The sequence below is a fragment of the Oncorhynchus keta genome, chromosome 26 (genome assembly GCF_023373465.1).
Source record: "Oncorhynchus keta strain PuntledgeMale-10-30-2019 chromosome 26, Oket_V2, whole genome shotgun sequence".
In the NCBI taxonomy this organism is placed as follows: domain Eukaryota; kingdom Metazoa; phylum Chordata; class Actinopteri; order Salmoniformes; family Salmonidae; genus Oncorhynchus; species Oncorhynchus keta.
Genome location: NC_068446.1, coordinates 37,712,968 through 37,718,967, shown reverse-complemented (window position 1 = coordinate 37,718,967; position 6,000 = coordinate 37,712,968).

The window sequence follows — 6,000 nt, the reverse complement described above, 5'->3', positions numbered from 1 at the left end:
ATCATCATGAAGTGATTCGAGAGGCTAGTCAAATACTACATCACCTCCTCCCTCCCTGACACACTCATACCTCTCCAATTTGCCTACCGCCCTGACAGATCCACGGATGATGCAATCGCCATTGCACTACACACTGCCCTCACCCACCTGGACAAAGGGAATGCATATGTGAGGATGCTGTTCATCAACTACAGCTTGGACCTCAATACCATAGTGCCCTCTAAGCTCACCACAAAGCTCCCAGGGGATGAAGGTAGACAACATTACCTCCTCAACACTGATTCTCAACACGGGGAGGTAGGCAGCCAGGTAAACAACTTCTCCCTCTACGTCAGCAAAACAAAGGTGCTGATTGTGGACTTCAGGAGGATCTAGGCTGGGCACGCCCCCATCCTCATCAACGGGGCTGCTTTGGAGATGGTCAAAAACGTAAAGTTCCTCTGTGTACACATCTCAGAGGAGCAGAAATGGTTTATCATTACCAGAGTTGTTAATATGTATCTTTTTATTTTTTTTTATTATAAATGTTTTTATTTTACTGCATTGTTGGAGCTCGGAGCTCTATAATTTCACTGTACTCTGTAATTACATCTGCAACCTTTTACATGTGACTATTAAACTAATTTATATTGATTTATTTTACCTTTATTTAACTAGTCAGTTAAGAACAAATTCTTATTTTCAATGACGGCCGAGGAACAGTGGGTTAACTGCCTATTCAGGGGCAGAACGACAGATTTGTACCTTGTCAGCTCAGGGGTTTGAACTTGAAACCTTCCGGTTAGCAGTCCAACACTCTAACCACTATATATATAATAAAAACAACATGTTTTTGGATTGCCCCGGTCGAGACGCATTTAATGGTACCAGTTCAATTTACTTCTTCTTCTGTGGATTTTTTATGGCGGTTGGCAACCAACTTTAATGTGCATTACTTCCACCAAATGGACTGGAGTGTGGACCAGATACAGGGAAGGTCTAAATCCTACCCAATATTCTCATCTCCCTAAGGAAACTAAATACATAATTAAATACTACATCCCCTGAAGCTTTCCCCAGCAGGTCACTTAATCTTGGCTCTTCAACCACATGACTCCTCAAATCTAATAACAATCACACCCTTTCTCACATATTTCTGCTACTGAAATAGAACATGTTCCACTGTCTCCATCTCCTCCTGACTATGATCACACCTCCCAGTCGGATGGTTCACACCAATTTCAATGTACTATTGAGCCTTGTGTGTCCCAGTCTCAGCCTTGTGATTACAATTTCCTCCCTTCTCTCTCGGCCTGTCGACCTCCCTGTTCCACCTTTCCCTGAATCTTATACAGGTGTCTTCCCTTTCCCTCCCTGCCCCAGCATTCCCTGACTCTTATACAGGTGTCTTCCCTTTCCCTCCCTGCCCCAGCTTTCCCTGAATCTTATACAGGTGTCCTCCCTTTCCCTCCCTGCCCCAGCTTTCCCTGAATCTTATACAGGTGTCTTCCCTTTCCCTCCCTGTTCCAGCTTTCCCTGAATCTTATACAGGTGTCTTCCCTTTCCCTCCCTGCCCCAGCTTTCCCTGAATCTTATACAGGTGTCCTCCCTTTCCCTCCCTGCCCCAGCTTTCCCTGAATCTTATACAGGTGTCTTCCCTTTCCCTCCCTGCCCCAGCTTTCCCTGAATCTTATACAGGTGTCCTCCCTTTCCCTCCCTGCCCCAGCTTTCCCTGAATCTTATACAGGTGTCTTCCCTTTCCCTCCCTGCCCCAGCTTTCCCTGAATCTTATACAGGTGTCTTCCCTTTCCCTCCCTGCCCCAGCTTTCCCTGAATCTTATACAGGTGTCTTCCCTTTCCCTCCCTGTTCCAGCTTTCCCTGAATCTTATACAGGTGTCTTCCCTTTCCCTCCCTGCCCCAGCTTTCCCTGAATCTTATACAGGTGTCCTCCCTTTCCCTCCCTGCCCCAGCTTTCCCTGAATCTTATACAGGTGTCCTCCCTTTCCCTCCCTGCCCCAGCTTTCCCTGACTCTTATACAGGTGTCTTCCCTTTCCCTCCCTGCCCCAGCTTTCCCTGAATCTTATACAGGTGTCCTCCCTTTCCCTCCCTGCCCCAGCTTTCCCTGAATCTTATACAGGTGTCTTCCCTTTCCCTCCCTGTTCCAGCTTTCCCTGAATCCTATACAGGTGTCTTCCCTTTCCCTCCCTGCCCCAGCTTTCCCTGAATCTTATACAGGTGTCCTCCCTTTCCCTCCCTGCCCCAGCTTTCCCTGAATCTTATACAGGTGTCCTCCCTTTCCCTCCCTGCCCCAGCTTTCCCTGACTCTTATACAGGTGTCTTCCCTTTCCCTCCCTGCCCCAGCTTTCCCTGAATCTTATACAGGTGTCCTCCCTTTCCCTCCCTGCCCCAGCTTTCCCTGAATCTTATACAGGTGTCTTCCCTTTCCCTCCCTGCCCCAGCTTTCCCTGAATCTTATACAGGTGTCCTCCCTTTCCCTCCCTGCCCCAGCTTTCCCTGAATCTTATACAGGTGTCTTCCCTTTCCCTCCCTGTTCCAGCTTTCCCAGAATCTTATACAGGTGTCTTCCCTTTCCCTCCCTGCCCCAGCTTTCCCTGAATCTTATACAGGTGTCTTCCCTTTCCCTCCCTGTTCCAGCTTTCCCTGAATCTTATACAGGTGTCTTCCCTTTCCCTCCCTGCCCCAGCTTTCCCTGAATCTTATACAGGTGTCTTCCCTTTCCCTCCCTGTTCCAGCTTTCCCTGAATCTTATACAGGTGTCTTCCCTTTCCCTCCCTGTTCCAGCTTTCCCAGAATCTTATACAGGTGTCTTCCCTTTCCCTCCCTGCCCCAGCTTTCCCTGAATCTTATACAGGTGTCTTCCCTTTCCCTCCCTGCCCCAGCTTTCCCTGAATCTTATACAGGTGTCTTCCCTTTCCCTCCCTGTTCCAGCTTTCCCAGAATCTTATACAGGTGTCTTCCCTTTCCCTCCCTGCCCCAGCTTTCCCTGAATCTTATACAGGTGTCTTCCCTTTCCCACAACTCTTGTTTTTAACCACTGTTTTTATAAACCCCTTGGCTTCTGCTTTGCTGATGGACAATTCCATCTCAACATTAGGATGTTTAAGAGCCTGCTCGGCGATGACATCCACCTCCTCATTCCCCTCTACTCCCACATGAGCTGATATTCATCACAAATACCCCATCTATCACCAAATACAAACACTGCAAAACCTCATACAATACATCCTGTCTGCTCCAAAACACAAAATAAATTAAGCACATCAGTGCTGCACAGGAGTCAGAGCAGATAACTACTCTGTCTGGCCTCACCTCCTCCACCCACTCTGCAGCCAAGAGTTTGACCATCAACGCCATTGTGTAAACAGATAAATGATCTGTTGCTCTTTTTGCCACTTCCACCTTAAACTCAGCAACACTAAAAGCTGCTCCTGTCCTTCCTGTTTTAGGGTCCTTAGATCCATCTGTGAATACTCAAGAAAGCATAGTATTATTGTCTTCTTAAAGTTCACTTACAACTGAATCTAGTCCTTCCTCAACAGCTCGTACCCTCTCACGTACCCTAGATCTATTACTGGCTGAGGGAGCAACCGAGGTGAGATAACAGAAAGCAGTTCACCTTATCTCGCACGAAAGTTTGTTGCTGTCGACATCACATGAGCCTCTCTGAGCCAATGGCAATTTAGCAGGCACGCTTCTGAAACTAGGCAGTGTAGTACCACTTAGATCCACTGGATGGCAGTATAATGCACCCCATTGGAAGAACAGCAGCGAGCTGTGTCAAATGTATGGTTTCTAGTAATACAATAAAAAAAGTACAGGTGTAGTTTTTTTTAATCGATAAACAAAGTTTAAACAGCCTAGTGCCCGCCATACATTTTTTTGTCAGCTCGATACTGACTCGTAACTCAAAATCATGTATTAACAGTGACTCGCCTTTGTGATGTTCTGTGTTTTCATTTCAACAAACTCACCAGTGTTTTTTTATATAACATTTTTCTATATAAATTAGCATATCTATTTATGGTCAAAGATGATCTACTTGATATGTTGGCATATCGATGTTATTATATTATTTTATACACATCTCCCCCCTAGCAACAAGGGTTTCTTGTCAGTCTCCTTTTTTTGCGGCAGTAATCGTCTGATTTATAAATAGATTCAAGGAGCTGTCATCATTAAGTAACATAGTAGATAGGAAGCATTGAATATTTTACATTCATGCCCTTCGAAATTAATTTTGTAACTTAGTCCCAAAAGCATTTACCTGCAGGGCACTCCCACGTCATATGAATGAATGTGCTTATCTGATTTGGAGGACACAGTCTGTGAACAAATGTCCAATGGTTCAGATTATGGGATGTCAAGGTAATGTTTTTTACCTTGGTATCCCATAATCTGTTCAAATTAAAGGGTTGTTCATATTCGCTTAGATTTGTGGACCATACTATTTTAATGTCTCGCTCAGAATATGAGCTTTCCAATAGTTGTTTACATATTATAGAGATCAGTCCTGTTGGGAGCCCAGATAAGTTATTTATAAATCCCATCATTGGATGGTTCTGTAGTTGGGGTTCCCAGCATAGATACATTGTAAATATATAAAAAGGAGTTGCCTGATAATGTGTGTCTTTCAAATCTTGGAATATTCTAAAACCATTAGTCCATGACATCGTCAAGGTTACGGATTCCACATTTAGACCATTTGAGGGATGCAAAAGGCTGCCCTTCAGATCACAAGACATTATTGGTAAATATTGGAGTACGGACATGTAATTTTGATTCCCAGTTACATTGTTTATCAATTTATCACCAAATAGAGATTGTGTCAACAGTAATTAAACCAAAGCATAGTGAGCAATAAGAGGACCAAAGCATAATGTACATTGTTTAAGGGATATATCAGTGAAGACCACCTCATCCAGGGCAATAGGAGACACCATATTTCTCTCTATACTCCGCCAGTGGGGCGGAAGAATCTCGTCTAAACCAGTTTAGGACTCCTACGTCTTTCCGTCTTTATACGTTTGTTCATTTTATTCAGAATCGCTCATTTGCCATATTCATTTTGAAACACTGTATTTCACCCAAATAGCCAGAAGAGGGAGACAAGGGAGGCATTGAACTACAGAAATGCAGCCGTGGCAATATATTCATTGACAATAGATAAACTACCAGTTAAATATTATTTGTCAATAATAAATATGTAGCTATACGCTTTATCGATACTTAGTAAGTTCATAGAATAAGTTGATTAATACATTGTTGTTGGTTGTGGTGCAGAAGAGCAGCACGAAAATGTTCCCTCTACAGGTGGCTAAGGACTTGGCCACCGCCATGTAGATGCAATTAGTCTTTTCCCCCTGCCCCGCTACAAAGTTTCTCCCTGCAGGCTGTCACTGAGTCTGAAGTGCTAAAGGAACTCCTGAAACTTGACCCCAAAAACCATCTGGATCAGATGGTTTAGACTCTTTCTTCTTTAAGATTGGTGCCCCTATCATCGCCAAGCGTATTCTCTGACCTTTTTAACCTGTCTTTCCTTTCTGGGGTGGTTCCGATTGCATTGAAGGCAGCCACAGTCTGTCCTTTATTTAATGGGGGAGATCAAGCTGATCCTAACTCTTATAGGCCTTTTTCTATTTTACCCTGTTTATCAAAAGTGTTGGAAAAACTTGTCAACAATCAACTGACTGGCTTTCTTGATGTCTCTAGTATTTTCTCTGGTATGCAATCTGATTTCTGCTCAGGTTATGGACGTGTCACTGCAACCTTAAAAGTCCTCAATGATGTCACCATTGCCCTTAATCTATTTTTATTGACTTGGCCAAAGCTTTTGATACGGTTGACCATTCCATTCTTGTGGGCCGGCTAAGGAGTATTGGTGTCTCTGAGGGGTCTTTGGCCTGGTTTGCTAACTACCTCTCTCAAAGAGTGCACTGTATGAAGTCAGAACATCTGCTGTCTTAGCCGCTGCCTGTCACCAAGGGAGTACCCCAAGGCT